The following is a 9,635-nucleotide window of genomic DNA, read 5'->3' as shown; positions in this document are numbered from 1 at the left end:
ACAGCCCAGAGCAGACCGTGCGCTGACTTCCCAAACACGGCAAATGTAAGCTGCACAAAGTGCCTGCTGGCGCCTGGGCTTGTGAAACAGCCAAGTGTGCGGGAGTAGTGGGTCCCTCTTCCAGCTTGACTTCTGATGTTATTGTTTGTGACAAAGTGAGTGGGACTTTTCCCTGCTCATTCCTGGTTTAAAAGAAGACCAGCCCACCTACTCATTCCCTCGACTGCAAAGCCAGTGACTGTCCGTGGGTGTACGAAGTGTCAGCAGCAGAAATCATGAAGCAGAGGAGCGTGCTGTGGCTGTTGTGAATGGAAGTGAAAAAGCAAGTCGAAATCCTCGTGTGTCAGCCCCCGGTACCTGGCACTTGGCTAAAATGAGGCCGTGCTGAACAGCTGGTGCCAGAGAGCTGGGTTGATCACCAGAGTGGGGATGGCGTATTCATATGAATGGATGCCTTAGAATCAGATATTTAGGTAATATATAGAAAATATAGCCCTTAGTCATATGTGATTCATCTCCTCAGCACTGAAGAACCTAACAGAATAAATGTCTGACTAATAGTCCCAGCATAGATATCTGAAGTAACCATTTTATGAACAAGCTGGGTGGTAGCAATGAAAGCAGACACATGCAGTAATAAACCTGCCTTTGATTTTAGTGATAGTTAGCTCTCAAAATAAAACTTCTCTGTTTTCCAGTAACATCAAAAGGGTTTTATTAGTCATGAGTGAATGAAAACTGCTTTCGGTCTGTTTTTCTTGAACTTGATTTGAAAGACCACGGTTATTTCATACAGTTGTTATGGACAATTTTTTCTAAAACTTTCTTTCAATATGACAGAGAGGATGAAAAAAAGGAGAATGGGGCCATAAAGTAGAGAGGGGAAGGAACTGCCTGTTTTTTTCAGCGATTTTAATTAGGTTGGAGGATTTTTCAAGCTTGGATAAGCTTTCAGGTATTTCCTTTAGCATTTGTTTTACAGGAGGAATTTTAGACCACTGGTTGTTTTAATGACTAATTATAAGATAAAAGGTATGACAAAAATAAAGTAAAAACCTGACCTAAAATTTGCCTACCAATTAGACCAACATTCTTGGAATGTCTTCTTACATTCAGAGATAATCTTGCTTCACACAGCTCCAGGACTTTCTTCTTTTGCATGTCTTGCTAGCGCAGATACAAGAAGCCAAATCCCGCATTTTGTAACTCTGTTGGTATTGAATTTTATCCATTTGGTATGTTATTAGAGCATGAAAAAATTATCATGGTTACCTGAGCCAGGCAAATAAAGCAAGAAATTTTACAGGAGCTTATTGAAAGCTTTCTATTTTCATATTTCAAGTTGATTTTTTTAACCAGAGATGTCTGGATACTCAGACTTCTTTTAATGAAACTAAACTTTCAGAGAGTTGTCTATTTTTACTCTATACATAGAATGTTTACCTAACTAAAACAGTGTTCCTGCTTTTGCTAATTTACAGAAGTGAATCTTTATTTTTAGTTGAAGCTGTTGCTCCTAATATATCCTCTGGGATAGCTAAATAAAAATGCCCTGGGTCTCTTTAATGGCTGTAATTCAAGGCAATCTTTTTAGCACGGTCAAAATTGTTATTCTGGATTCCGGCTTAATCATGAAGATAATGCAATGTGTCAGGTCAGAGGCAACAATGACATTGCTAATGCCAGACTGCAAGGATAGCTTGTAAGTAGCTGAGATGGCTTGAATATTTTAAGTAATAATTTAATTTATTAGTTTGCTGATGCATTGTCTGTGGTACTGATTTTTGTAACCCAAACATTTCAATATTTTCACATGATGATGATCAGAAGATACAATATGTTAAAAATAGTACAGTTTTCAAAAGCACTGCAGTGATTTAAAGCCTATGTCATACTTTTTAAAGAGATTCTGATCACCTGGGAGCTGAAGTCTTATGGGAACACAATGAGTTTATATGCCTAAGAGTGGGTTTTCTAAGCAGGCAGCTGCATTTTATTCTTAGGAATAAAAATAAATAATAAATCACCAGAATGTTTTTGAAAATTTTACCCTATCATTTGTTTTAATTTTAGTATTTAAAGTTTAAATATTGTGTAACAAACTCATTTAAAGTGTTGATTTTGAAAGTCGTGAATGTCAAAGCCCAGAAGTCCCCAATTAAATGTGTTACAAGAACACAATTTCCCCAAATTTCTCTTGCAGAATGGAGATCAGCTGAACATGTCTTCGTTAAGCCAAGCACAGGTGGTAACATCCTGCTGATTGCTTTAGGGTATTTTGTGACGGAGGACTGGTCACTAACTTGTCAGTGTGATCCTGATAGTTCACTGAACAGCAGTTTGGCAGTCACGTTTTTCCTCACTGTTGATCTGGTTTGAAGTTGAGTCGCTCCAGTAAATCATTCTGTTTCTCTAATGGGTTCTGAGCTGCTTTAGTTTTTCTGCTGCTTTTTTATCCCCGTGTAGTAGTTTGATTCATGTGTTACATTGCCAGATTCAGCCCCAAATTCCAGTTTCATTGTATCATTTTTCCAGTTTTTAGGAGGAAGTGGCAGGTTTCCTTTGAGGAGGAGGAAATAGAGTTGTTCTGTGAATATGGACGTACCCAAGTGATAAAGAGCAGGATGCTGATAGGGTTCCCACCTGAGGAAGACTGACTGGGTTTTAGGATTAAGGACAGGAACAGGAGAGATAGAGGTGGTCTTTTGAGAATGTTGACTTTATTAGGGTGGTAGCTTGCTCTCTTTCTCTCTATATAATTTTTTTTCCTTTTTTGAATTGAACTGGTATCTGCTTAGCCAATATGGCTTACCTATAGCAGAGGCGTTAACTGAATTTTGGATGGAATTTTAATATGACATTTGCTTTGTTAAGAAAGTGAGTTATTATAGAACTGCTGGGTTTGTGGTCTGTTTTGGGTTTTGTTTTTTTTTTTCTTTTCTTTTTAATGAAGTCCGGGGGTTCATAGAGCACCTTATTGTTGGTGCTAGCACGCATTCAGGTTAATCATTTAAGAAATGTACTTCTGTAATTCATGATCTAGTGAAGATTATTGAGATATTTTCAATGCATCCAGTTTCTTCAACAGGGACTGCATAGACAATGAAGAAAACAAGAATATCATTGTCAAACTGATGAGGATGAGACCCAAAGCAAGTTGGAAGAAGATGACAGCCAGGTAAGTTTTGAAGTTTTCTCTTTGAACATCATGCTAGAGCCATATGATTCTAGACAGTCTTCCCTTAGGAAAATTCCATTAAATTCAAACAAAATAGGATTAAAATGAAGTATGGTAAAATATTCAGCAGAGCTCTACCTCTGACTCTCCACTTTCTTAGGCCTGCAAAGCTTAACTGCATCTTTGCAATGTTACCTTGAGCTGTGTAATTTAACTGCAAATCCATTGCTTTAATGACCAGGAGCTAAGAAAAGGAACCCAGATTTAGACAAAGCTGCAGTACTAACCTGCAAGGCCCCCAGTTCCATTCAGGTGCCCAGCAGGTACATGTGCAGAACTTGGAGTGGGCTGTGAAGTGCAATATGTGGGTAGAGAGCCACTCAAGGCAAAGTGGTGAAGAAATACTGGGAATACATGCAGGGCTTAAATGTGTTTCTCTCTTTCCATGTGTGCTAAAGGCATCCATGTCCTATCTGTCATCTTATACAAAAGAATTTAAAATTCCTTAGGAAAAATTAGTATGATTGTTTAAATTGATGATTGTATTATTGGTGAAATTGAGTGTTACTTACAAGGCATGTTTATATGTATGACATAAAACATCACTAGTTAAAGTAAATGATGCCATTTCAAGGCAGTAGTATGTTTTATGTTATTTCAAACTGCAGATTATCCTATGTAGAATCATTTTCCTGACTTTTCTGAGGGACTTCTGTAACATTTAGGTATCCGGGACAGAAGCGTTTCCCTTCTTGAATACTTTTTTTGTAAGACAGACCACAGAACTTGTTCTTTTGATAGGTTAAAAAAAGCAATTACTGTCTTTTAAAACAATTCTTTGCCCTGGGAGCCAGAAGATTTTCTTGTCATAAGTTTTTCTTTTTTTTTTTTTTTTTAACATAGCGATATTTATAAAAAATCACGAAGTGAATGACTGATTCTGAGCTTTGAAATTCTTTGCAAATAGCTGCAATGAAACTTGCCTAAAGTGTAAACGAGCAGCAATTTAAATATTAACTATCAGTTGATATTTCACAAACGCTTCCCACGTACTCATTTATAAAACACTCAAGCTGCAAGCTTTGTATAAATAGCATTTATTTACTGCCATGGTATAATGGAAAGTTAACACTGGTAAGTGGGAGCTAGTAATGACTGTTACTACTTGCTATGTCATAGCTTTGCTGTGTAATCTTGAGAGATGACTTAGAGCAAATGGCACACCATTAATTTAACTTGAATTGTTATAATCCCTATCTAACAAGGATATTGTAAAACTCATAATTATTTTATTATACAACAAAATGGCAGTGGTGTACTTAGACATAAGTAATGTGCACCAAGAACATCTGCTTTCAAAGGGTCCTTCAGCTTCTGGGAATTTGAAACCATCAGGTTCAGTAGTGGGTGAATTAAAGACGATAGATAACCAGACTCCATTAATATATTAATTTAATTGCCTTGAGTGAAGGAAAAAAGTCAGCACAGAAAGAAAGGCCATTACTTGTCTGCAACACTATCTTGCAATGGTTTTGTTTTCTGTCTGTACCAAACTAGCTCAAATTGGTCACAGTTTGCAAGAACTACACTATTGCGTTATTTATGGTTGTTTATGCTTTGTCTTTTTCTCTCTTGCACTAATTCCATTAATGCCTCTCAATGTACTTTTGGGGGGGCAGGGGGGCGGGTGTACCTCACACAAGGATAGCGATTTGGCTGATAGTAGATTGTCACAAGAAGCCTTAGCATGAGTACAAAATGTTCTGGGACTATAGGGTGTTGGCTAATAGTATCATTGAAACCACAATCACAAAAATGTGTCTGACGCATCCCACGTGGGCCAAGCATTTAAAATATGTCTTATACTCATGTGAAAACCAGGCTTATGCATGAGGCTGCAAATTTGTTTAGGTACAAAATATAAGATGTATTTTAGATGCCACATATAAATATGTGTAGACATTTCAGTATTAACCACTACATGCTTCTGTGAGCAAGAGTATAAATAGCAATTGAGCTTGTTTATGATTTGCAGTTAATCATGCAGCATGGCCTTGGGCTGAGAAGACCCTGAGAGCTGTTCCAGCAGGCTATTCCTTGTTTCTCTGACTGCTCGTGAAGCGAAAGGCTCTCAGATGAGCATAGCTGTGCATTTTATTTATTTCTCTTTCTTAAACTTCTGAATTATGATTAAAATGTCATCTTAGTGAAAGTCTTGCTCTTCTGTTTTTAATACCGTAATATTCCATTGCCTTTGCCAGATGTGCACACAGATGATTACTGTGCTGTAGTATAGATGATTCTATTCCTATCCCTGTAGTTTAAATCTTGCCTTGAACCCTCAGTTGTTCCCCTCTCAGCTTGACGAGGACTCTTCTCGGGGCCAGTGACAAGCAGGAAGAGCTTCACAGTCATCATGAAATGTATGAGGTTCTTTGGTCTCTGCTTGGGCTTGGATCTTGTGTGTCAGACAACCATCTTCTTATTTATGGAGTTTCTCCTACTTTATTATGCTTTATTGGGAACCCAGCTGTGGTAGTGGAGATGGAGGAGGGCTTTTTCCCCTGATGCAGCGTTTCCCCCCAGGGTTCCTGCCCCTCTGTGTGTGCACAGGGGCCGGGCGGTCCCAGCCTGTCCCCAGCAGAGCACAAGGAGACTCACGCATAACTGCATGTCTGCTTTTGCCTTGGTTAGTGGATTTGTCGTAACAACTGCCATCCAAAAGACATGATCTTTTGACTTACTGACATAATTTGTATGGCTTCCCTAAGTGCTTCCCACCTGCTGAAATGCTTTCCAGAGCGGTCAGTTCTTGCAGACGTGCGGCCTGACAGCCTGCCTTCACCTGACATGAGCAGTGACATCAGGTGGCAGCAGGGCCTCAGGGACAGAATAATACTCAATTCCTTCCTCACTTTTTCCTCGTTATTTTTTGAGTTTAACATGGTATAGGAGTTACTACAGCCAGGGCAACCTAATGAATGTAAATAATCAATTTACCACTAGGTAGTTTACTGAAGTAAAGGGCACAAAGCTATAGATAATGGGCCCAAACTAGCCCCAAATCAATCCAGGAGATCCAATATCCCACCACCATGCTCTGTCTCGTGGTGTCAGTATTGTTTGGATTTTCCTACTCTCCCCTCATTGTGGATAATGGAGATACATAACTGCAAATAAACAGTGACAATATTACACTATTCATTTTTTGTCTCATTAGTCCATGATAAATGGAAACCCAAAATGTTAAGTAATGGCTGAGATTTTGCTATTAATGTGGCAAGATACCAGGAGACCGTACCAGAGACCAGCAATCCCTTTTGTTTTGCAACATAAAACATTATACATGCAAAGAGGTAAGCAAGCAGTTTACTATACGCTGTGAGCTGCCACATTCATTTTAGGGAGATTAATCTCACAAAGGAAAGCATATGTGGAATTGGGTCACAGCACTTCACATATTCAAACTTATGTAAGATACAAAGTGATCAATCCCCATAATATCTTTGTAAAGTAAATAAGATTTATTATGTATAGTAGTAAACAGGTTAACAGTTACCTTTTCAAAGCATGGCAGTAGCATAAAATAAGTTTTAACTTCCATTGTTTTCATTTGCATTTTAAAAGCTCTACTTGGAGTTGTTGTACTCTCCTAGAATTTCATGGTTTATATAAGATAAGATGCTTACAGTGTACTGAAACTACAATTCTCAAAGCTAGTGAAGAAGAAAAGAGCATGGCATGCCATGGAAATTCAGTGTTATATATGCAGACATATATATATTCTAATATGTAATTATTGAACCCTTTAAGTTACTCTTAATGGAGACAGCAAAAAGGGCACCTAGCAAAGTGGATGCCTACCTTGCAGTCATGATATCATCAGGAAATGGTAGCACAAGAATGAGACAGCGAAGTCAGTAAACTCTGTCTTCATTTATAGTCTGCTTCAACTTCAGTTGCATTAATGGAAGCCTGTTTACTGCAATGGCATTTGGAAATGACTCTCAGCAGAAACTGAAGTCAGGTTTAATGGGAGTAACTGTTTGGAGTATGTGCAGCAGTGCATGGTATGTGTTGTTTTCATTCCTGTCACTCTACAAGAAGCAAATCTCTTTTCTCCTCTCTCACCAGAAATTCCTATTCATCCTCTCATACAGTTCAGGCTTTTTGTATTATGACAATTACTACTTCAGTTTTCTTCTTAAACTAGATCCTGGTTTGATATACATCACTGATGCTCCGCTGAGCTCGAAACATTTTTTCGCTGATCTATGCCAGCAAAAGTTATGGCTCTACCACGTATTGTGCAATGTTTGAGGCTATTCCATTGTATTATTTATAGACATAATCCTTGCATGGATTGAGAACAGCTTTTTATGCTAGGCCCAGAGCTGCATCTGATAGTAACTGTCCAGATTATCCTGTGGTCTTTCAGCCAAAGTCAGTCCTGGAGGAGGTAGTCCTGGGAGAGGAACCTCTTCTGCATGTCTGCAGCAGCTCCTGGGACAATCCATGTGAAATGCATGTTGCTCTTGGATCTTTGCTTGGTTTAAGATGTTATGCTTTAGAAGAACTGCCTCTGAATTTTTTCTGGATTTGGGAGTTTGGGTTTTTTATGCTTTGTGTTGACCAAAGTTCTCCTGACAGAAAAGGTAGCAGAGAGCTTTGCTCCTCACTCATCGTTCCTCGCACGTTGTCTAAAGGACCATTACACTCACCCTCAGAATTTTGCTGAAGTAAACATCTGCCTTTATTGAGATTTTAGAGTGATGTTTTTAGAATCTTGGGGGTGGGTTTGGCTTTGTTTGTTTGTTTTTTTTTCTTTTTTCAAAACGCGTACTATTGTTCAAGACTTCCAGAACCGTCTGGGTGGTATTGCACTTATGGATCACACGGGTGTACTGAGCGCCTTCCTCTACTTGCCAAGGGTAACAGTGACACCCTGTGGCCAATTCGATAGAGGACTTGCACCGAATTTCCATTATTGTCTTTCAAATTCACTTCTGAATTTCTTACACCGTGGGGAGTATCACAGGAGAAATCCCTCCTCTACACATACGAGGGCTTCATCGATTTGTCATGTCTCTCGTTAGACGTTTCCATTATTGGAATACATGTCTAATGAGCACTTTAATTCTAAGATACAGAGAACGCTCTCTGACTCTGATGGCCAAACACTTGAGAAGGTAGAGCAGGAAACATAGAAACTGAGAAAAGAGGAAAAGATTACATTTCAGTTTAAATTGACATTACAGGATTATGGTACTGTTCATTATCTTTCATGCCCTTTTTCTCTAACATGGAAACTGTCCACTGAACTGTATCGGTATGTAATGACAAAATATTCACAATATAAAACTGTACTACATAAACAACTAGATGTTGAAATTAAGATCATCCTTTTAATTTCTTACTTGCATCACTGTTTCGGTTTGCTTAATGAGTCTAAATAACACAGTTGCTCTGTAACTGCTGACATAATTCTGTTTCTGGTTAGGTCCTTCACTGCACCGTACTACAGTTCTACTGTCTTATCACACGCTAATGTAAAAGGCATGTACCCTAGTTAAAAAATTTTTAGTGAATTTGTCCTTTGATGCTTGCTATGTTACTCAGGTGACAGCCGACTGAATACTATGGTCTGCATGCTGCAAGTGGTTTAAGCCTCATGCATGCTAAATAGCTAACAAAAGAAAGATTTTCATGAGAGGAAGTGATCTGCTTTTGGCTCTCTTTTTTTTTTTTTTTTTTTCTTTTTTCTGTTGGGGTTTTGGGTGTTTTATTTTTAGGGATGTAGGAAGGAGAAAAAAGTTTAAGAAATACTGGGCAAAGATCCCCGTGAAACTTCATCTGAATCTTCTGTAAAATACAGATTGCTTAAAAAAAATGGACATACAGGGGAGAATGTAATAAATTAGGTTTTATGTCCTCTGTGACTGAAATTTAAGACCATTATGTCTTGTCCTATCAAGAGTCTGTTTAGCTTAGGTGTTTGGGTGATGGGGTGGTGTTCTTTAAGCATTGGAATAGACTGCATTAGTGAACGGTTTGTTCTTGAAAGATTTTTGTAAGCAGATTAGACAAGTGTCTATGAAAAATATTTTAGGTAGAGTTGGCCCTATCTTGAAGAGGAGACGTGGAGTAGATGGCTTCTCAAGGCTCCTCCCAGCCCTTCCTTCAATGAGTTTATGGTTAAGTCAGTGGACTTTGTGTTTTAAATAGTATTTTGTACATATTCAGTACTATGCTTTCCCGAATACACTGAGTCTCATTCTGTTTGCTTGAGTGTCATCCAGAAGAACACTGCCTCTTCTCACTACCTTTTTCCGTTCGTGGGCTCTGGCAGACCTGTGCGTGGTGCCCCGCAGGTAGTGACTCATAGCATAAGTACTTATGTTGAACAAACAAAGCACATTACTTCCACCATCAAAAGCCCTCTGTATCCCTGAAGGAC

The sequence above is a fragment of the Cariama cristata genome, unplaced genomic scaffold (genome assembly GCF_000690535.1).
Source record: "Cariama cristata isolate BGI_N322 unplaced genomic scaffold, ASM69053v1 scaffold7859, whole genome shotgun sequence".
Lineage (NCBI taxonomy): Eukaryota > Metazoa > Chordata > Aves > Cariamiformes > Cariamidae > Cariama > Cariama cristata.
The sequence above is the reverse complement of the archived record's forward strand: the minus strand, read 5'-3'. Positions refer to the sequence as shown.